General features: G+C 46.7%; 1 long non-coding RNA gene across 1 annotated transcript; it reads left to right on the plus strand.

Annotated features, from left to right (window-relative positions):
• The first annotated feature begins 409 nt into the window (after window positions 1-409).
• Window positions 410-6,441, plus strand: LOC138746378 (uncharacterized). Its single transcript, XR_011346919.1, has 4 exons — window positions 410-552; window positions 1,657-1,846; window positions 2,508-2,588; window positions 5,964-6,441. It is a non-coding gene; the product is annotated as an uncharacterized lncRNA (long non-coding RNA).
• Window positions 6,442-24,278: the final 17,837 nt, after the last annotated feature.

A 24,278-nucleotide genomic window follows, 5' to 3' on the forward strand; every position in this document is an offset into this window, starting at 1 on the left:
CAATTTATTTGCAGAAGTTGTTCTGATATATCTGACAGACCGGATACACTCATTGCCCAAGTTGTGCTCCACCCTGGAGGACTATGGGGAGATCTCTGGGTATAAGTTCTTTTGGGATATGTGCAAAATCATGTCACTTAGGAAGGGGGATTAGAGCCAATGTCAAGAAAATAGTCAACAAATGTGGCGGCAAAATGGAATCAAATGTCTAGGAGTTAGAATAGATAACAACGAGTAATTTAGACCAGCTGAATTATTCTCCCCTTGCTTGGGGAAATTGAGGAGGATTTAAATGGTTTGATGTCCCTGCCCATTACACTAGTGGTGTCACAGAGAGGGGAGGTGTCACAGAGGGGGGAGATGATGACACAGAGGGGGCGATGATGTCACTGCATGGGGCAGCCATAGCTGAGTCGTGTTATGGCACAGCAACAAGAGAAAGATGCCTCTCCTGGAAGGGGATTCTGGCCCCCATGTCGGAGTAGGACGCAGTCTCATCCCAGGGACCCTCTGATCAACAGGGTTGTGTTTAAATGCACCCTGCACCCATGGGTGAGATAAAGAGCCTGTTACAGGCTCCCCGACTGGGACAGAGCCTCCTCTGGCACCATCCTTCACCCAGTGTGGGCGGAGAGAATGGAGGCTGCATTTAATCCCCTCTCCCCATCCTGAGTGCAGGGCACTTTATGAGGCAGCTGGAGGGGACTGGGGAGGGGAGAACAATGGCATGTGAGGGAATACAGGGATGGGGTCTGTAGGAGTGGAGGGGAGAACCAAGGAATGGGGTTGCACCACAGGCTAATGTCAAGGGAGATTGGATCAGAGGTAGGGGACATAGGGTTGAGCTGGGGGGATGGGGTGCGAGGGGACGGAAGGCACTGGGGAAACCATGGGGGTGGTGTTGGGTGGTGGATGAGAGTGTGGTAGAGGAATCGGGGCAGGGGAGAGTGTGATGTGTCTGATGGAGAAGAGAAGTTGCGAGGGGGATGGAAAGTAGACCTTTCAACAGAAATGGGACAGAGCTCCCCCTCCACCTGGAATGGGATCTGTCCACTGAGAGACAGGACCGCTCCTCCACCCACCCCCCCCGCCCCCCCCGGGTTACAAGATCCCTTCCACCCTTGCATACACCCCCACACCCCCCCAACCGGGATAGGATTCTTTCCCCCAGTGGACCTGGATCAAGGTGCTAGAAAGTGTTTCTGCTGCGGCGGACCCAACAGAGTTGAGCGGTGAAGAGTGGGGCTCTCTCCGCACCACCTGCTCCCTCAGGCGACGAGGTCTCGCTTGCATCATGGAAGATCACGGTGTTGCTGAGCTTCTGGGAATGTGGAGGGCTTCTGCTAAACCCGTGGTGGGGTTCAGAGTGCTTCATCTCCCAGGGACGTGCTCCCATGGAGGGAGGGTTGTAAACAAAGTGAACAGCTGCAGAACTGGCCTCAGTCTGAGGAGAGTGATCAAAGAGGGACCTGGGGTGGCAATATTTCTACTGAAAGGCTGGAACGAACCAACAAAAGATCAATTCTGACATTTAGGAGAACGTTGGAAGGGAGTTAGAGGGAGGGGTAGAGACTAACTTGGACAGCAAGGCTGGGTTGGGATAAATGACCTGTTGTGTACCCTCTGGGTGTGTAAATGCTGCTGCTTCTTCCCCAGAGGACATGGCAATAAGGTCACAACAGAGGTGGCCACACCGGGTCATGGACCCAACGTCCCCAAGGTGGTGTCCTGCACAGATGATAAAATCATCGACAATGGATCTTTCAGTGTGGTGTACCAGGCAAGGCTGGTGGACTCCGGAGAGCTGATTGCCATCAAGAAGATCTTGCAGGACAAGAGATTCAAGGTGAGGGGGAGGAGCAGTTGTGTGGAAATGGAACACCCTGATATTTAACTTTAGGCCTACAGCACGTTCACAGGCCCTTGCGACACATGAGCCCGTTTCACACCATTACACCCAATTGACAAACACCCCAAACACATTTTTGAAGGGTGGGTGGAAAGAGGAGCATCTGACAGAGGCCATGGGGTTTGGAAACAGAGAAAGTCACACAAACCCACAACAGCACCCCCCCTCCCACACACACACACACACACACACACACACACACACACACACACACACACACACACACACACACACACACACACACACACACACACACACACACACACACACACACACACACACACACACACACACACACACACACACCTGGCAAATATCAGAGATTTTCTGCAAATTAATTGTTTAGTAGAAGCTGGGAAAACAATCATAAAAACTGAAATGATACTTCAATGAACCCCCTGACGAGTCCCCACTCCAGCGACACGAAAAGTCCCCCCAACTGACTCTCGAAAAGTCCCCCACTTCGGCCTCCCTTGGAGTTCCCCACCTCTGACCTCTTGACGAATCTCCTCCCCGCCTCCCCCCTCAACTTGGACAAGTCGCCCCTCAGGTCCCCGACCCATCGCCCAGCCTTGCTGATGTTCCTCTCTCGCCATAGAACCGCAAACTGCAGATCGTGCGAAAGTTGGATCACACCATCATCGTCCCTCTTCTCAACTTCTACTCCTCTGTAGTCAAGGTAAGATCCACCTGCAACCACCCCACCCTCACTCTGATGCATATCATTTGCTGCTACCTTCCCCATTCCTTCAATCGATCTGTCTCGCTGCAGTCTCTCTGTTGCCTCCATCCTGTCCCTCTGACCAGGGCCGACTCCTTGACGCTGGCTGCCCTGCTCTTCACCCATTAACTCATGACCTCTTGCCATTTCAACTCCAGACAGCAGCAGCCAAGACCACAAGACAAGGTCGCCAAATTCGGCCACTCAGCCCCTCCAGTCTGTTTCCCCAATTCATTTCACGAATGTATTTTCCCACATAACTCACTTCCCCAGAACCTTTTGGTGCCCTTCCAAATCAACGCCTGCTCTGAATCGTCCCAACAACTCAGCCTCCACATGTTCGACCCCAGCCAACACCCGGCTGCAAACATTTCTCATCTCGAAACGTCAATGGTTTTTCTCTCCCGGTGAATCCTTGCCTCACGAGGGAGGGCGGTCAGAGCTGCACATTTTGTGCAGCCTCACCAGAAGCCGAATGATGGGGCAGCGGACGGGTCCACTATGGCCTGTTGACGCTCTGCTCGCTGAGCCCTTGGATTCATGCAATGTTGTGTTGAGCAGTGGGGGCATCAGGCCTACAGAGAGCAGGAGGGGCTGGCACTCCAGTTGGGAGAGGCACTGGGTGTTGGAGGGTAAATCCAGCTTACATATTTGTATTGTGTCCAAGAGAAAGAGGAGGTTTATTTGAATCTGGGTCTGGACTATGTTCCCGAGGCGGTTCACTGCATGGCCCAGCACTTCAACAAGGCCAAGCAGCCCATTCCCATGATCTACATCAAGGTGGTTGTGGATCTGGGTGGTCAAGTTGTCCACTGGGGCAAGCTTGGATGGTGGGGTTGGAGGATATGAAGGAGTTTACTGGCTGAGTCTCGCTGGGGACTGGATATCGATGAAGGGTGCATGAGGGTCTCAATGGGTATTGGTGAGGAGAGAAAGGGTAGTGAGGGGAGAGGGGTGGAGAGGATGATGAGGATGGATGTTGATTGGCAGGGAGGGGCCCTTCACCCACCTCCCCTTACCCTCAGGATATAGACCCGGCAAGTGTGGAGGCAGAGTGGGTCATGTTATATCGTTGTGTTACCAGTTTTGTGAGGAGCAGGTCCTGCTTCATGAGTCATGTACCAGCTGTAGCAGAGCATGGCCTACTTCCATCCTCAGGGGGTTTTCCATTGAGACATCAAGCCCCAGAAGATGCTGGTAGATCCCGAGATGGCCTTCTTATTGCTCCTTTATTTCGGCAGGTAGATCCACCCATGTCTGTCCGTTCACCACCTCAACGCGGTCCTGATCCCTCTCCCCAACACGGCCTTGTCCCCTCCCCACCAGCTCTCACCCCTCCCCCACCAGCTCTCTCCCCTCCTCCCTCTCCCAACTTGCCCCTTCCACAGCTTAATAACTTTTTCTAAATAAGATTGTGGGGGGCTTAGATGGAATGAACAGCCAGAAACCTTTCCTAAAGTGTCAGGTGCAAATCTCAGAGAGCATCCGCTTCAGGTGAGGGGAGACTTTTTTTTATGCAGAGAGTTGTGAGAGCTTTGAATGCGTCACCGGTGAAAGTGATAGCGGTTGGTAGAATAGGTACATATAAAAGTCTCTAAGACGAGCATGTGGATGTGAGGGAACAGAATTTTTACATGATAGAGGAATTTGGGGATATGGCGAGAAGGCAGGGTAGGTCGAGTTAGGTCATAAATTAGATCAGCCTTGATCATATTGAATGGCAGAGCAGGCTCGATAGGCCATTTTTGTCCTACTCCTGTTCCCACTTCCTATGTTCCTATGGGTGTGGTACAGGTAAAGGTTGTGGAGAACATTTACAAAGGTCAGTACAGCCTTTATGGGCCAAAGGGCCTGTACTGGGCAGCAATGCTTGATGTTCTAATGGATGCGGAAGCTCTGGGAAGGGGTAAGGGAGGAACTGGCCAGGAAGTCTGCAGATTCTGGGGCCGAGGGCAATGCCCAAACATGGTGGGCAAACTCATGGATAGTTTTGTGAGGAGCAGGTCCTGCTTCACGAGTCAAATTGAGTTTTTCGAGGAGGTGTCAAAGGAAATAGATGAAGGTCAAGGTCTGTTGTGCTGCACGAGGATTTTAGTAAGGTGCTTGACAAGGTCCCCACGGTGACCTCATTCAGAATGTCCGGAGGCATGGGAACCATGGAGCCTTGGCTGTGTGGATTCAGAATTGGCTTGTCTGCAGTAAACAGAGGGTAGTAGTAGATGGAACAATGACTAGTGGCGCTCCAAAGGGATCTGCTCTGGGACCCCTGCTCTTTGTGATTTTTATGAATGATGATGGGAGTGGAAGGGTGGGTATGTCAGGGGATGACACAGAGGTAGAGATGTTGTAGACAGTGTAGAAGGTTGTCATAGGTCATCCATTTTGCAGAGAAGTGACAGATGGAGTTCAATCCTGTAAATCAGATGTACTTAAATAAGCAACTGGTCCAGGTTTATTTCCAGAGTAATTTTCAAGGGCACGAATAACAGTTATTCCAAAGAAGGTTGGAGACCCATTAAAAGTAGCTTCATATAGACCAATATCTTTATTGAATGCGGATTACAAGAATGTGTGGGCAGAGCACTTGGTTAATGGCAGGATTATGAACAGTGTGCAGGACAGAGAAATATTTAGATCCTGCTCCATATATCACTCAAGGTTGCTGTGCAAATTGAGAGGGAGTTTAAGATTGTGTATTGTGTGCTGGCCTTCAGGAGTCAGGGGATTGAGTTCAAAAACCGAGAGGTATCGTTGCAGATGTATAAAATTCTCGTCAGACCACACATGGAATATTGTGTGCATTCCTGGGTCGAGAATACCAGAGGACGTCTAAATAAGGTTAGCTGAGGGAAATTTATGCAAGACGTGAGGGGTACATTTTATTCACACAGAATGTAGTGGGTGGCTGGAATGCATTGTCGGGGTACTAGCGGAGGCTGGTCCAAAAAAGGCATGAAAAGGATTTTAATATGGACAGGAATTAAAGAAAAATGGAGGGTACTGGTGTGAGGGAGGGGAGGGTAACATTGTTGTGGGGTAGGTTCAGCTGGATCAGCTGAACGGTCTCGACTGATCCATCCATGATTGTCTAGCAACTTGCTGCCATATCGTGGAGAACCAGGGTGTTGCCTGATGGACACATGTTGCTCTGAGCTCTGAAGAGAGAGATCGTGGTTTTCGCCAAAACACACTTTCTCAGGTAAAGCAGAGGAAGGGGAAAGGTTCCAGTGTTCAGGGGTAGGGGGGATTATGGGGGAAGAGTTGGGACCCTCCAAAGTCATTGTGATCAGGCCTCAGAGATAGTATCTCTATCACTCGTATTTCTCTTCCCAGGAGAAGGAGCGATCTTAGAGACAAGACACGAGTTCAGAAGAACCTCGCATCCCAGCTGAACAGAGGACGGACAACATCATGATGGCCTGAACCCCTCCCCTTCTCCCTCTGGCCCTGCCAACCCCATTCCCTGCCTCTTCCATGTCCCTTCACCCACTTCCCCTCTTCTCCTCTACCCCTCCTCCATCCCAACCCCCTCCCGCTCATCTTCCCCTTCCCCTGCCCTCACACCTATGCCCTAACCCCAGCCCTCCACTCTTCACCTCCCCCTTCCCCTCCGCCCTTCCCTTCCCCTTTCCCCCTCCCCTTCCCCTCCCCCATCCCCTGCCCTAACCCTCCCCCTTCCCCTCCCCTTCTCCTCCTCCCCTTCCCCTCCCCCTTCCCTTTCCCCTTCCTACCCCTAACCTAGGGGAAGGAGGGGGAGGGGAAGGGGGTAGGAGAAAGGGGGTAGTGGAAGGGGGTAAGGGTAGGGGTTGTGGTAAGGGGTAGGGTAGGGGGTAGTGGTAGGGAGTGCGGGGATGGGGAAGGGGTAGGAGGTAGGGTTAGGGGAAGTGGGTAGGTTGTAAGGGATAGGGTAGGGGTAGTGGTAGGGGGTGCGGGTATGGGGAAGGGGTAGTAGGTAGGGTTAGGGGAAGGGGGTAGTTGTAGGGGGTGCGGGTATGGGGAAGGGGTAGGAGGTATGGTTAGGGGAAGGGGGTAGGTTGTAAGGGATAGGGGTAGGGTTTACTTTAGGGTTGGGGAAGTTGGGTAGAGTTAGGGTTAGTGTTAGGAGACATGGGGTAGGGCTATATCTTGGTTTATGGTTAGGTTTATAGTTCAGGGAAGTGGGCTTGTGTTAGGTATAGGGGAAGGGAGTAGGAGCAGGGGGTAGAGGAGGAGTGAGGTTTGGGGTTAGGGGATGGTGGGTAGCATTAGGGTTGGGGTTAGGGGGCGGCATAGGCGTAGGGATAAAGTTAGGGTTAGTGGACGGGGTGGGGGTAGAGTTAGGGGATGTGGAGTGGTGGTAGGGGGTATCGGTAGTGTTAAGGTTAGGTTTAGGATTTTGTTAGGGGTTAGGGTTAGGAGTAGGAGGAAGGGAAGGGGGAGGGGAATGGGGGAGGCGAGCGGGGGACGGGAACTGGGGAAGGGAAGGGGGGAGGGGATGTGGGAGGGGAACGGGCAGTGGAAAGGGGAGGGGAACGGGGTAGAGGAAAGGGGAGGTGAACGGTGGACGGCATCCCTAGCCCCGCCCCTCCCCTCCCCTTCCCTTCCCCCACATTTCCCCTGCCTCTCCTCTCCTCCTTCCAGAAGAAGCTGGGCCTCTTTCCATCCAGAACCTCCCTGTGGTTTCAGAGCCTCCGTTTCAGGAAGTGCCTTCGACGCTTGCTGCTGGACAGACATCTTGTCTCTTGATTCATTCTGTACCGTTGATATTAAATTTAAAAATGATTAGGTTTTTTAAAGCTTGAACTCAAAAGGCTGGTCCAGATAAACAAAACAGAAACAGGCCCTTCAGCCCCTCTCTCCTGCTAGCTGAGCTGTTGTAATCAGTCCATATTCCTCTCACCCTTTTCATTCTTAGCTCCCATCCAGCTCATGTTGCCTTGTCAATCGCACGGCCTGTGGGAAGAAGCTATTTCCCTCCCTGGCTGCTCTGCTTTTATTCCTCCATATCTCCTTCCTGATGGCAGGGCGACAAAGATGCTCTGTGCTGGATATCTATGAGTCTATTTACAGAGCCCATCCCTGCAAACAATCAGGGGACCGTTGCCTTGAGGTGGCACCCATGTTGCCTCTCCCTCAGCACTCTCAGAACACTACTGCATCCTCCTTCCCCTCCTTTCCCAGGTCTCAGTAACCCGCTGACAAATCCAGTCAGCTGCCATGTCTATACCCTGCCCCACCTAAACCGATGGATCGACCAGCTCCTTCTCCCCTCAAGAGTTCGAGGAATCCACTCTCTCGCAATGTCCTGCTATCGAATGCCCTGCATCCTCCTTCCCACTTGGTTCCTCCTGTAATCAGGCGCCTGGATGGACCCCACCCTGTTGAAACTACCCGTGTTCTCACTGATCTCTCTGCGCCTCTGCCCTCCATCCAGGGGTCTTGGATTTCTTGTGGGGGTGGTGGAGAACAAAGCACCAACTTAAGGAGATGGGGAGCAGTACAAAGACCCCCAGGTCCAGGAGACAGGGAGAACCACACAGATACCCATCTCTGTCATTCGGGTAAAACCTGATTATCAGGTGCAATGTGCAAGGAACTTTCGGTCCTGCTGCACGTGGGCCAGGTTTGGCCCATCCCCACACCACCACCCTGTCAATTCCCAAAACAAATTTCCTATTCATGTGGGGGTCCAAAATGGATAGAGTCTGGAGAAGGACCGTGTACATCGTCAATCAATGGGGACAAGGGTGTAACCAGCATGGCCATAATTGTGTGTGGCTGTGCTTGCAACCAAAGTTCAAGGGCATCAAATGCTGCTATGTGCTGAGGTTCTACCTGGCTCAGGTGTTGCAAAAGATTGGCCTGGCCCTGGTGCTGCACAATGTTCCAGTCAGCAAGACTTTGCCCCTTTACCTTCCTGGGAACGGTTTCATAGACAAACACTTTTGACCACAAGTCTGTCAGGCAGTGGTCAGCAGAGCATTGCTGACACAGAGACTCCAGGACTTGATGGGATACTGCGGGGTGGTCCACGGAGCAGAGCATCCAGAGACAGACATCCAGAACTGCTGGAAAACCAGAAACTCGGTGAAAGATGTCCTTCAGTTTGCCTGAAACCCAGATGGGAGTAGCAAACACTAGAAGACATCTGTCTGAAGCAAAGGGAGGAAGATTTAGGGGAGATATCAGGGGTATTTTCTTTTACCCAGAGTTGTGGGTGTCAAGAATACCTTGCCAGGAGTAGTGATGAAGGCCAAAACATTAGGGGCATTTTAGGGGTTCTTAGTTACATTGAGGGGCTGAGACCAAGGAGGATATTCTCCAACAGCAGAGGGTGGCAGTAACCACAAGATGTCAAAGTGGTGGCAATGAAGCTAAACAGAGACCGTCTAATGTGACTGTGCGCCTGGCTGCGGGAATTTGGACTTACTATATAAACCTTGCTAAGTGCTAGCTCAGGTTGGAAACGTTCGACTTCCTTGGGGGTCAAATCAACAGGCACGGAACTAAACCCTGCTTGAAAAGGTAGAGTTTGTTAAGTGCTTCCTCAAACCCCACATAATGAAGGGACTGCAAGAATTCACTGGTACGATTAATTTTTATCACCAATTCATACCGGTAGTGGCTGACATCATTTTTTTGTTTTTAAACTTTATTTAAGATTTTATAACATGAATAACATATAGAATTACATTTTAAAAATTAAGAACAAAATAATAAAATTACAATACAGTATGAGTGATCTAAATAAACTATACCCTCCCCAATAATTATTACACATTAAAAACCCAACTTAAATTAGTCCAACCCCCCCCTTCCCCCCAAAATAAAGAGTGAAGAATTAATAAAGTTAATAATATATGTGAGAAAAAACCCACTTACAAAAAAAAACAAAAACATAACCGATTAAAATACTAACAAAAAGAAAAGTAATTAATACTAAGATATCAGACTTAAAAAACATATTTAAATCAAACTTAAATGCATATATTTAATGGAGTTAAGATGAAACATATTATTAACTCAAACGTAATATAAAAAATTAGTAAAATTAGTAATATTGTCTATCAAAAATTCTTAAACAATAATCAATTCTTTAAAAAAATTGTAGCATGAGAAAAAAAAAGATGAAAAATAAAACTTTCTCTATAGAGATAAACCTTCACCAAATATCAACTAACTTCACATCTATCATCATATTAGTCACATAAACTGCCATCTTAAAACAAAATTCCAACCTCATGAAACATTGTACAATTCAAATTTGGTACTCTTCCACCATTTTTCCCTTTTAACCTTGAATAATTACCCAATAAAAGCTCCAATACCACATTTAAATATCCCCAACCATTACGTTAAAATTCAGATATCCAAATAATAAAAACACATCTACAACAAAATCTATATCTTCAACAAATAGAGCATAAGCCACAAACAAAATTCAAGCCTCATTAAGAATTGTACAATTCAATTTATAACTTTCACCATTATTCCCTTCGTTCTATAACTAAAATAGCAAAATAATATACACCAGAATTACCACTCCTTTCACCTTAAAGTTAAAGAAAAAATATTAAAAAAAACTTATCCATCCCATTCACATTTAAATTTCAAATATTCCTTATCTACTGAATAAACTTTACAAAAAAAACCACATGAATATTTAGTTTTTTAAACAATCAAATACTTTCTTATGCTTTTTTTTATAAACACAAAAGAAAACCCTTAACTCTTTAATCTAATAATACAAAAAAAGGGAAAAAAAAACAGGTAGGAGGTTAAAAATACCCCCTCCCGTCTAAACCGCGCAATGCGGTAACTCCCAAAAAAAATGGGTGTGAGATAACTCACACGTAGCAGATGACTTTCAGGAAATAGTGCCCATCCAGTTCTCTCCCCCAACTCTCACTTCATCTTAAACTAACATCATCATTATTTAATATTCCTTTTTTAAAAAAAACATTAAAAAAAAAAGAACAACTCTTCTTTTAACCAGCTCCAACTGCCGAGTCACCATTACAACCATTCCTTCTTGGAGCACGGCTCTTTTCTTCCATCTCTTGTCTCCTTAGAGATCGCGGCGGACTACGTCTCTGTTGAAACCGAGTAATTGGCAGCTCTTGAGCAAATGCTATAGCTTCCTTTGGAGAATCAAAGAACTTTGGTTGGCAACCATCTTGAAAAACCTTCAAAACAGCTGGATATCTAAAGGTTGCCTTATAACCTTTCTTCCACAACAACTCTTTAGCAGAATTGAATTCCCGTCATTGGAACATAACTTCTTGACTCAAATCCGCATAGAAGAAAACTCGATTATTTTGAATCATCAAGGGTGATTTTCTCTGTTGTGCATTTCTCATAGCCACTCGTAAAATTATTTCTCTGTCGTAATAATTCAAGCAACGAACCAAAACAGGTCTTGACTTTGACCTGAAATAGGTCTTCTACGCAAGGCTCTGTGAGCACGTTCCAGTATTATACCTTCCGGGAAATGTTCTTTACCCAGCACCTGCGGAATCCATTCAGTAAAAAATTTTCTTGGGTCTGGTCCCTCCATTCCTTCCGGCAAACCAATAATCTTTATATTGTTCCGTCTGGATTGGTTTTCCAAATAAACAATCTTTTTCACCAAATTTTTATTTTGAGTTTGTAAGTCTTTGACCATTTTGGTCACATCTGAAACATGATCTCGTATTTCGTCTATATCTTCTTCACACGAATTAAATTTATCTCTCACTTCAAGCTTAAAAGCTCCAAACTCAGCCATCTGTTGAGAATGTATTTTCACCACAGAGTATTAAACCTAGTACCAAGTTCAGTCATAATCTTGGATAATCCCTGCATTGTATAAGATCATTTAGATTCAAGATTCACAAGAATCTTTTCAATTGGAAGAGATTCTGGCTCAACAGATTCCTGCTTCTTCTGCATAACCAAAGGGTCTTCTTTTGCTTCCTTCATTCTGGTTGCCTTCCTTGTAGTATAGCTGCGTGTGGAAACCCCAGCCACAGCCTTTCCAGCAATGACTGGAGGACGCTGGCCGGGGTTTTCCCCAGTCCATCAAGTTGTATAGGTTCTTTTATCCCAAAAGGTGCAGTTTGCAGTGCCACCGCTACAGTTGACAAATGCCTTTCCCCAGCCGGTACTTCAACTGATGTTACTACAAGTGGTTCATTCATAACATTGCCGTCAGATGGTACTGCACATGTGCGAACCTGAGTAACTCTTTGTTCTAAAGGCTGTTTGGCGCCCACTTTAGAGGGCTCTACCGATGTAATATTGAACTCTACATCCGAAAGCTGTACCTTTCTCCTGGGATCCATTTCAGGCAGAGTCTCGATGTCTTTCCTGCAGGTAGGCTCCAAAACTTGAACTTTTGGAAAATGTAGTTTTTTGATAATCTGTTGTCGTTTTTTTTTGCTCTTTTCCACCAATTGTACCATCATAAGTTAAATTAACAGCACTGAAGTTATCTAAACTTTTAAAGAATTTTAACGGGCATTTCTAGACAAAATATTAAGATGGAGACAGGAGAGGACTGGAAGACACGTCTGATCCTTACACCATCTTGCCACGCCCCGCGTGGCCCACATCATGCGGAGAAAGGTAAAGACATTACCTGGGACAATGAGGATTTGGAGGCGTTCCAGAAGGCCAAGGACGCACTGGCCAACACAACCCTTGTGGTACACGCCAGGCCAGAGACACCCACCACTCTCACAGTAGATGCTTCCAGCACAGCAGTAGGGGGCGCACTGGAGCAATTCATCAAAGGGGAATGGCAGCCCCTGTCCTTCTTTAGCAGACACCTCTGGCCACCTGAACTCAAATACAGCGTCTTTGACTGAGAGCAATTGGTGCTGTACCTGGCAGTCAGGCACTTAAGGTATTTTTGGAAGGTAGACAATTCAGTGTCTTCATGGACCAGAAGCCATTAACTTTTGCCTTCCATAAAGTGTTGGACCTGTGGTCGGCCAAGCAGCAGCGACTCCTCTCATATGAGTCTGAGTTCACTACAGACATTCAACACATCGTGGGTGACGCACTGCCCCATCCCCGCAATCAAGTCTATCCAGGCCCTGTCCCAGTGAATAGACTACTTAGCCCTCGGCAGGGGACAGCAGGACGACCCTGAGATCCTTGCAAGCAAGACAGCAGTGTCCAGGCTCAGGCTGGAGGATGTTAACATCGACCCTGGTAAGTAGACGCTCCTCTGTGACATTCCAATGGCAAATCCCACCTCATCGTGCCGACAGCATGGAGATGGCAGTTTTATGATGATGTGCACAACCTGACGCACCCGGCCATCAGTACTGTCAAAATGGTGGTCAATAGGTTGGTCTTGCTGAGCCTCCAGAAACAGGTTGTCAGTGGGCCAAGGCCTGCACACTCTGCCAGATGACCAAAATGCAGACATACGTGAAGGCACCATGCCAGACATTCGAGCCAGCACCACATAGGTTCAGCCACATCTACAATGAGATTGTGGGGTCACTACCGGCCTCCCGTGGGACGAGTTACCTTCTCACCATGATTGCCTGCTCCATGAGGTTCCCCGAGGCGGTCCAGCTGGCTGACACAACCACTTGTGTCCTCCATTTAATTGGAAGCGGTAATAAATATAAAGGAAAGTTTGTTAATAAATAGTCTCCCTTGCAGTTGGGGTACAATGTATTTCTTGAGATCAGAGGAATCCTGGAGCCAAAACAAAGTGATCCTGTTTTTCTCAAGGATTTGATTGAGTTGTTGGGGTAGTTGTAAGTGGAAGGGCCGATAGGTCTCCTGCTCCTTCCACTGCCTTTGTTTTCTGTCTTGCGATGCTGATTGGGTTCACCTGTGTGTTCGCACGCTAGCTCGCTGATTGGTTGCTTCAGTTGCGCGAGCCAATGGGTTGAATCGGTGAGGCCGCTATTGGATTGGACGCTGAAGTCTGGTTGGATTGATGGGCTGTTTCGCGAGCTGATTGGCTCTTGCTGTGAGGAGGCGGGACATTGGCGGCGGCGTCGTCTGCTCAGGGTCCATCGCTGCGGGCCGAAAGGGAGGAAGAAGTTGGCGGCAGCGCCGGGATCCACAGCCGCGTGGTCCAGGGGATGGGAGACCAGAGGGGGCGGGGCAGGTCAAGGAGGGGAGGGGGCGGGGCCAGGCAGGGGTAAGGGGGAGTTGGAGGGCGAGGGGGAGGCTGGGCAAGGAGGGTGAGGGGAGGGGAAGAAGGGCAGGGGGAGGAGGGCAGGGGGAGAAGGGCAGGGGGAGAAGGGCAGGGGGAGAAGGGCAGGGGGAGGGAACTACCTGTTTGCCCCAGGTACCCAAGTCCCCTCTCTGTGTGTGTTGGCTTCCTCCTGCCCTCCACCCCCACAATTTAATGGTCCCATTTCTGACCTTCTCTTCCTCATCTTTCCTCGATGAAGGGACAAACCCACAACATGTTTGATGTCTCTTTCTCTTTGCTCTATGTCTGTTTGACCTGCTGACTCTCTCTAACCCTGTGGCTTTACCCCCTCATCTTTCGCTGGTTGAACACAATGGAGCTGTAAGAGCTCAATTTGTGAAGGGTTGTATCTGGATTTGAGTCGTTTCACACCATGTTGATTTCTTTAAATTGTGGCAAAAGCAACTGAAGGATTTCAAAACCTCGTCATCGGTCCTCTTTCAAACTCGTCTGAATTCCTTGGATGAAAAAACATTGCTCTGAAACTTACCCTGCGTGAGTTTATTTTCCTCTCTTGCAGGGAGGTTTCAGAATCTGTTCCACATGATGAATCTGTTGACTTTTCAAAGAGACAGTGGAGTGGCTATTTTCTTCGACCAAGATTTCATCAACTCAGTCAAGGGCTGAACTAAGTCTGCATTTAAAAATGGTTATGTTGCAAATGCAAGATGACTTTGGCTTTATTCATCAAAAGTGGCCATTTCCACGGTCTCAACGAGGCTGCTCTCTTGATCTCAAAGAGACGGTTAGAAATGGTCTTCCTCCTTCAAAATCCACTTGTTACTCCTGGTGAAAGGAGAAGACGATGTAACTGTACCTTCTCTGACGACTGTATCTTCAATCCTCTCTTCCCCACAGCATGGACAACAACTTCTGCCTCTCATTTGTAATGTTTCTCCAGAATGGCTCATCCCATGACACGTGCCGTCATTTCTGCCTTTGAAGTCCATTCAGCCTCTTCAAAAGTATGAATCATGAGCCAATGGACTCCAGCCTTGAATCAAGAACTCGCTTATTCGAACAGCTGCCATCTCTCAGCACTCTATTGACTTAGTTTCAATTTTAAGAACACAGATAATCAACAGATGGTCTCTCGATTTGATCAGCAGTCTTTCCTGACAACACAAATTCTTCCGTTTTTAATAAAGCAAACACTCCAGTATCTCAAGGACCATCATGAAGGTTTTCCTCTTTCGGTTTCAGATGCAGAATGAGCAGACGTTTCATCTCCGTTCATGGCTTGCCTTCTGGCATCTCAAAGGATTGTGTGTGTGACCCTGAATCCAACCCACAAAATAACTTGATAATATATATCAACTATTGTAACTTTAAAGATTAATATTCGCATAAAATGGTCCATGATAATTCACAGGACAATGGCATCTTCAAACAATAATTTTCATTGGTAAAGATTAATAACAACACTTTTTACTTCACTCTAACTCCACTCTGCACAAATATATGTGTGTGTGTGTGTGTGTGTGTGTGTGTGTGTGTGTGTGTGTGTGTGTGTGTGTGTGTGTGTGTGTGTGTGTATAAAAACCAAAACCATTCCAATTAAGGCAATGCCCATCTTTTTTTCTTCCTACAGTCGACAATCAGCTCCTTGGTTTTGGTGGCATTGAGTGCGAGGTTGTTGTTGGTCCGCGATTGAACCCTGCTTTCAATCTCCCTCCTGAATGCTGACTCGTTGCCATTCCTCATGCAGCTCATGACTGTGCTATCGGCAGTGAATTTGTAGATGGTGTTGTCATACCAAACTATGCAGCTGTAGATGTAAAGCGAGTCGAGCAGGGGTGAAATATGCAACCCTCTGGTGTTTGGGAGCTAATGGAGATTTTGGAAGAGTTGTTCTTGCCAATCCACACTAATTGGGGCCTGGAGATGAAGAAATTCTGGATCCAATTGCACAGTATGTTATGGAGTCCCAGGACTTTGGAGTTTGCTCATCAACTTTGATGGGAGAATGGTATGGAATGCCAGACTCTAGTCAATAAAGAGCATTCTGATGGATGCACGTTTGTCTTCTGGGTGTTTCAGGGTTTTGGCAGAGCCAGTGAAGATGACATCTGCCATAGGTCTGGTAAATTGGAATCGATCCATGTCGCCCCTTGGACAGGAGTTGATGTACTTCAACACCATCCCCTCAATCCACCTCATCACTGGATGTGAGTGTCACTCATTAATCATCATTTAGGCAGGTTACCCCACTCTTTGGAACTGATATATTTGATGCCTATTTGAAACAGGTGGGTGCCACTCCCTGTCGGAGTGAGATGTTGAAGATATCCATGGCCAGTTGGTCAACACAGGTTATCAATCCTCTGCTGGGTTCTCCATCCAGGCTTGATCCTTTCCTTTGATTCACTATCCTGAGGGCAGCCCATATTGTCATCTTTGGTTACTGATAGCAGCGGATCATCAAGAGATGTCGTGGGGGAGGGGGGATTTGCGATGGTTCTTCCCTGTACTAGTGGTCAAATCAGGTGTAGAAGGCATTGAGTTCATGTGGAGTGAGGCTTTGCCGCCTCCCACTGCACCAGATTTGTTTTTGCAGCACTTTATGTCATTTAGGCCCCTGTCACAGCTGATGGGTATCCTTTGTTGTTTCCATTCTCGTGTGAATCTCCACCATCTGCGAGATGGGTTTCCATGGTTCGTATTGGCTCCTTGTGTATCTGTATCTCCAAACTGTGATTTGGCTCTCAGCAATTTCTGGATATTGTCATTCCAGGATTTCTGGTTGAGAAAACTCCCTGAACAATTTGGTGGGGACACCCTCGTCCACAGCTGTTTTGATAAAGTTCGCTATGGTCCCGGTACAGTGATTCAGTTCCTCAGCTGAGTTCTTGAACACGATCCAATCCAGGGACTCTAGGCAGTCCTGCAGCTGGCTTCCCCTCCCGTGACCACCTTCCGGTTGTCCTGATCTCGTAAGTGTTGTGAGCAATTGTAGGCCCCATTTCTAAGAGAGGATGTGATGGCCCAGAGGTGGTTTACAAGAATGATCCTGGGGATGAGAGGAATAATGTTTGAGGAGCATTTGATGGTTCTGGGCCTGTACTCGCCCGAGTTTAGAAGAATGAGGCAGGACCTCATTGAAATCTGCTGAATAGTGAAAGGGCTGGATAGAGAGTATTTTGCCAGTTGTGCAAGAGTTTAGGATCAGTGGGAACAACCTCAGAATAAAAGGATGTCTGCTTAAAACGGAGATGGAGAAACCTTTTCATCTAGAGCAGTGATTTTCAAACTCCTCCACCACCCCACCCCCACCCCCAGGATCATATTCTACTTAATCCTTATGCTCTGTTAGTAAGGGATTACTTAAAGTGGGAGGTGAGTGGAAAGAAAGTTTGAAAAGTTTGAAAACCACTGTTTTAATCGTACCTCATTGATTTGTTCTGTGCATGTTTCATAACTCCAGAGAAAATAGGCCAATGACAACTTTTCTCAAGGAAATTTTCTCCTTCACAATTGGGTCCACTGCAGTCTTTCTCAGCCTTTTTTCCCATTCATATTCCACTTTAAGCAATCTCTTACTCATTTTTCGACACTCCAAGGAATAAAGTCCCAACCTGTTCAACCTTTCTCGTAGCTCAACTCCTGAAGACCTGGCAGCGTCTTCGTAAATGTTCTCTGCACTCTTTCAATCTTACTAATACCCTTCCTATAGCGAGTTGACCAGAACTGCACACAATACTCCAAATGTGGCCTCACCAACATCTTATCCAACCTCACCATAACTTCCCAACTCCTAATTAAAATATGTTAATTAATGAAGGCCAAGATGACAAAAGCTGTCTTTTGAACCCTGTCTTCCTGTGACACCACTTTCATGGAATTATGTAACTGTGTTTTATCTCTTGCTGCCGATTTGTATAACTTCTTTGTTCAATTTCATAATGTTGGCTTCTGGACTATTTTGTTGTGCCCTTGATCTAGAGAGTTCTGGCAGAGCAAAACAATTTTGTTTTCTTTTGTCAGGTCAAATTTTGTCACATTGATCCAAAAACAAGTATTTTCACCATTCCTTCATTTCAGATTCTCTGCAGCTGTCGTATTGAACCTCACAGTGACGACATCATGTTTGTCTTATTTATCCTTTACCCCTCCATCCAGACAGATGTGCTGATCAATGAGTCGACTCCACTCATCCAGCACCACTGCCATTTCTGCTGCTTGGGCTTTTCATACCACGTATTCAGTTTGTTATTTCCCCTCTTCTTTTTCTCAGCAAAGAGAATCAGGTTTGTTTGATCATCTTTCTGAATCCCAGTGAAAGGTTATCGACCTGAAGGTTTTAACTCCGATTATTTTTCCAGTAGATGACCTGCTGAGTATTTCCAGCATTGAGATTTTATTTTAGTTTCTTGGTGTATTACTGAGTACTTTGAATGGGAGAAGAAATGTGGGTTGGGTTTAAGTGGAGAAGTCTCGATCATGGAGTGGATTTAGAAAAATAGACATAAAAGGGGAGGGTGCATGGAAATAGTTAATTCATCTTTTGAAATTGTTTTTTGAGCTATGATTGTTTTTTGATGTATGCGCAGTGTTCAGAATTAAAAATTTATTGTGATGAACATGTCAGAAAATTTGTCGTTTTGTGGCAACAATACAGGTGCAAATATTGTACTAAATTACATTTTAAAAAAAGAAATCCATTTGTCCAAAATGAAGAGTAAGTGAGGGAGTGACTGTGGTTCCTTGTCCATTCAAAAATCTGATGGCAGAGGGGGAGAAGCTGTGTTTGTACCATTGGGTGTTCGTCTTCATGCTCCTGGACCTGTTTCCCTGGTGATCACAGTGTGAAGAAGGCCTGGTCTGGGTGGTGAGGATCCTTGAGGATAGAGGTTGTTTTCTTGAGAGTCTGCCTCTTGGAGAAATGCTTAATACATGCGCGAAGGATGAAAGGGGAAAAGTTTAGTGGAAACATGAGGGGGAGCTTCTCCACACAAGGTGGTGGGAAAGTGGAACAAGCTGCCAGCTGCTTGAGTTAATGTGAGCTCAGTGTTAGCAATGAAGAGTTTGGACAAGTTCAGGGATACGAGGGAGATGGAGGGTGATGGACTGGATGCTGGTCAGTGGGACAAGGCAGAATAAGAGTTTGGCACAGACTAGAAAAGCTGAAGGACCTGTATCGGTGCTGTAATGTTCTGTGAATCCATGGAGTGATGCACTGGGTCGTACATCTACAACCCGACAAAACTACCATGGTTCCTGCACAAAAGCACACAATATGCAGCACGTAATGACCAAATGAATAATCGAAATAAATATATGTAGAGGGCCAAGCGGGCACACAGCCCACGTTGTGAACCGTCGGTGACGCGGTTCTCCGATGTCGCGCAATACCATAAAACAGACCACTGGGCACTCACCCATTTAATGGACCACACGTGGACGGTGCTGCATGCCGAGGAACGGCACGTTGATTAGTGGTGTCTTCTGCGGGTAGGTGCAGGACATTCACAGGGCTTAATTTAAACCTGCTGGTTCCATGGATCGATAGCAAACTCTTAATAATGTCTCACCATGTCTCATTTGGCAGCCTATAATATACCCCAATAATAGTACCCTCATCCTTCTTATTTTTTCATTTTACCCACACTGCCTTCCTCGATGAGCCCTCCAGTCTCCTTTATCTTTCTCTGGATTCTAGATGTTGTAAGCCAAGAAACATTTTTGTAAATCTTCTGTGCATTCTCTCCACCTATCTCTATCCTTCCTTTGACAAATGAGACCAGAACTGAACACAATACTCCAAACCTGGCCTCACCAATACCTTCAACAATTGCAGCATCATTTTCCAGCTGTACTTTATGCTATGATATATGAAGGCCAGTTTGCCATAACCACCCTGTCTACGTGGCAATCCACCTTCAAGGAACTCTGTACCGTAACTCCAAGATCCCTCTCTTCCTCTGCATTCCTCGATGCCCTTCCCTTAACTGCATATGTCTTATTTTGGTTATTTTTTCTGGAATGCAGCACCTCACACTTGTCAACATTAAATTCCTTCTGCCATCTTTCAGTCCACTTTTCCAAACAAACCAAATCCTGTAATCTAAGAAAACCTTCCTCAACATCCACCACTCCCCCTATTTTCATATCATCTGCATATTTGCTTACCCAGTTAACCATCCCATTTCATTCCCCAACCACAGATCGAACATTGCCCCCCCCTGTAGTGGGCATCTCCACATACTGCTGCAAAAAGCAGTCCTGAACACATTGTATAAACTCTAAGCCATCCTGCCCTCTCACTGACTGTGTTTCCCAATCGATGTTAGGAAAATTGAAATCCCCAACCAACACCACCCTATTCCTACTGCAGATGTCAGCTAATTCCTTGCACATTTGCTCTTCTAGTTCTCCCTTCCCATTTGCCAGACTATAATGTACCCCTATAATAGTGACCTCACCCTTCTTATTTTTTAGTTTTACCCACACTGCCTCCCTCAATGAGACCTCCAGTCTCTTGCTTGAGCACCGCTGTAATATCTTCCCTGACAAGTAATGCGGTATATAAAAGAAGTCTGTAAAGTTTGGATAAAGCAGTCTTGTGTTGACTAACGTGGGTATGTATATGACTTTAGTAGCTGTACTGAAGTTGCCGCCAGAAATGGTGAGCCCCGAATGCAAGATTCAGCCGAAGCTTGAATCTCCAGTGATCATGGACACGACTGCAGCTGCTGCCACCACGGCTGCAGTTAAACCAGGTTCTGCCTATTTCTCCTGGAATTGACTAGACATGAGCTTTTAAATATGGAGGGCCTGAGTGACAGGGATCCATCTGATCTAATGAATGAGATGCTCGTATTAGCAGATGGCCATTCTCATTGTTTACTTTTTGAGACTCTATTCCTGTCCAAACTCCCAGGTCGTGTCGCAATACCAATCGTTAACATGGATTTCTGCCATCCCTATGATGTAGCGTGGGAGGCTGACAGGCTCGATCAAACTCCAACGCAAGTGTCTGCTCACAAACAGCCTCTTTGATCAGTAGATCCATCTCCTGTTTCCTACAAGCCTCTTCTATCTGCAGTTCAGTTAAAGAAGGATGAATGCACTGACAGGCGGTGAGAATTGTGTTTTTACCATCACCAATGGGGAAAAAAGCCCATAAATGTGTCCCACCATTTATCTATTAGAGAAAAAAGGCAGGAAATTAAAAAAACGGCTGTCAGTTGGGGCCTCGGCAGCTGGCACAAGTACCGACTGGCCTATTGTATCTTCAAGACGACGCTGGTAAGTACAAATATCCTGCCAACCTATTTTGAAAAAAACACTTAAATAACCACACCGAGCTCTTCAAGCAGCAAATGGAACTACAATTCCCTGCTTTGGCATAGGACAGGTCGCAATTGGGAAAGGAGGTGCGACATTCCTTTGGAATTGCATATTGTCTTCCATTGCACAGGTCATTTTGTGTGCAGATTTTTGAAGGTCGCATGACTTGCCAGTAGACGTGAAGCGGAGGAAATGGGTTCATGCCACCACTTTGAAAACATACCCACTGGTCTGCAGCAAAGGGGGAGTTTCCAATCTCGGGGTCCATATCCTGCACAAAGATGTCTATGCTGTCCTGCTCAATGAATTTCCTGCTATTATCTCCTAATTTCAATACCTCCAAAACAGCCCAGGGTGTGTCCCATTACATAGACACTTCAGACCCGCTGATTTACGCCAGTTCTCGTCATCTTCCAACTGATTCACTGCGGCAGGCAAGGGCAGAGTTTATTGCAAGGGAGAAATAAGGCATCATTCAGTGCTCCAACAGTCCTTGGGCATCACGGTGACATGTGGTACCCAAAATAACAGGTGGATGTAGACCCTGCGGTGATTACCGTCGGCTCATTAACTACACCTGACAGATACCCTTTCCCTCATATGCAAGGTTTCGCTGCCCATCTGCACATTTTCCAAGTTTTCTCCAAAGTTGACCTTGTCAAGGGATACCATCAGATCCCGGTGTATAAGGAAGACATTATTATTCCTTTAAGGCTTTTTGAATTTTTTAAGGATACCATTTGGATTGAAGAACGACGTTCAAACTTTCCAGCATCTTATAGAGGCATTGGGCAGAATCGCTTCCATACACTTGGATGACATCCTCATAGCCAGTCAAACTGAACAGGATATCTCGCACTGCAAGAGCTGCCTGTTCCAATGGCTGGAGGAATTTGGTCTTCCCATTAACCCTAGCAGATGTCAATTTAGCAAGTCCACCATCGATTCCTGGGACACAAGATCATGGGTCATGGTGTCTTTCCCTTAGCCAGCAAGGTAGAGGCAGTCCGTGCTTTTCCAACACCTATCATGGTTCAGGGCCTGCAGAAATTCTTGAGCAGGAAAAACTTCTATCACCGGTTCATTCCAGCAGCTGCTGACATTCTTTGACCACGGTTTCCAATCCTCACCACAAAGCAAAGGGAGCAGAGGTTAGGTTTGTGATGCCAAAGACGCTTTAGTCAACGCAGAAATTCTCCCCTATCCTAACCCCAACACATCCTTGACATTTAGTCCTGATGCCTCGAGTATGGCCGTGGGTGTGTTTCTAGAGCAGTACGTCAATATGGCCATTGCCAACCCCTCGCATTCTTTAGCAAACATCTATGGCCATCAGAGATGAAATATCGTGCATTATGTCGAGCCACACGGCACTCCGATTTATTTTGGAGGGTCGGCATTTCACTGTGTTCACAGACCACCAGCCACTCGTTTTTACCTTCAGCAAAATAACAGATCCATGGTCGGCAAGACAGCAGGGCCATTCTCATACATTTCAGAATTTACCACGGACGTGCGCTATATTTCTGGTAAAAACAATGGCATCACGAATATTCTGTCCAGACTGACTGTATATCATATTCAGGGTGACAATGATATTCCTGAATTAGCCAGTGTCCAGGCAATGGACCCCGATGTTCAGGCATACAGTACGGCCATTACTGACCTGGACATACAGCATGGGGCAGCACAACTGGGGGGCCAACCTTACTTTGTGACATGTCTTTGGGCTACACTCGACCAGTGATTCCACCATCTTGGAGGCAACACCTTATTGACCAGATACACAGCTTGTCTCATCCATCAATCAGAACATCTGTCAAGCTTATGTCAAATAAATATGTAGGTCATGGTCTGAAAAAATGTGTCGCGCCATGGGTCTGCACATGTACCTCCTGCCAGACAGCCAAAATTCAGTGGCACACTAAGACACCTCTTCAACCTTTCCCGGCGGTATGCAGGCAGTTGGAACACATTCGTGTGGACCGGCTCAGACCATTGCCAGTATCTCAAAACATGAGATATATTTGAACAGTTGTAGAACATTTCACGCACTGACCAGAGGCCGTCCCGTTGCCATCCAGTGACATTGAGACAACTGCCAGAGCATTCATTATCAATTGGATGGCTAGATTTGGTTTTCTGACCCACATTACTTCAGACCATGGAGCACAATTCACCCACAGTCCAATGGCCTTATAGAACATTTCTACCGGCAACTGAAGTCAAACTTAAGGCCTGACTCACCGGTCCGAATTAGGTCAACGAATTGCCATGGATTCCATTGGGTGTGCACATGGCTCCAAAGGAAGATATGTCTGCATTGTCCGCAGAGATGGTTTATGGTATGCTCCTTACATTTTCATGGGACATTCATTTCACAACAAACTCTGATCTGAATGTTCTTCATCAGCTTCGACATGGTGTCGTGATCAGCAAACCTTTTCCTCTCCACTGGCATGGATCCCCTAAACAGAATGTGCCCCCACCACTCCTGGACGCTGATTTTGTTTTTGTGTGCAGACAGATCCCAAGATCGCCATTACAATGAACGTATGAGGGCCTTTTCCGCGTGTTGAAGAAGGATGAGGTTGTGTATACATTGGACATTGGGGGACATTCACAGCTGTTTCTGGTGACTGTTCTGGGGTGGGGGTGTAGCAACTGTCGAGTGGCCGGGCAGGCAAAGTTCTTTGGCGGGCGTGAAAAATCATGAGACAGACAGCTGGAAACTCATCCATTTAATTGACCGCCCGTGCATGGTGCTGCGTGCTGATGAATGGCACGTTCTGTGTAAATTCTCCTGCCAGAAGGCGCGGAACGTTCACAGGGCTTAATTTAAACCTGTGGTCCCGTGGATTGGCAGCAAACTCATAATGATGTCCCAGCTTGTCCCATGGAGCCCGGGACATGCTGTAAATAAAACAAAGCCTGTAAAGTCTGAATAAAGCAGTCTTGTGTTGACTAACCTGGTGTGTGTATGTGTGTTGCTTTAGTAGCTCTATCAAAGTAGCTGCTACATATATAAATATTTTGGGTGATTATCGCACTTCTAGGATTCTTTTCATCCATCTCACAGCCTGTGGGAAGAAGCTATTCCCTAGCCTGTCAGTCCTGATTTTGATGATGGACATGGTTAAAGATGCTGTTCACTGGATTGAAATGGTCATTTT

This window comes from Narcine bancroftii, chromosome 11 (assembly GCF_036971445.1).
Source record: "Narcine bancroftii isolate sNarBan1 chromosome 11, sNarBan1.hap1, whole genome shotgun sequence".
Classification (NCBI taxonomy): Eukaryota; Metazoa; Chordata; class Chondrichthyes; order Torpediniformes; family Narcinidae; genus Narcine; species Narcine bancroftii.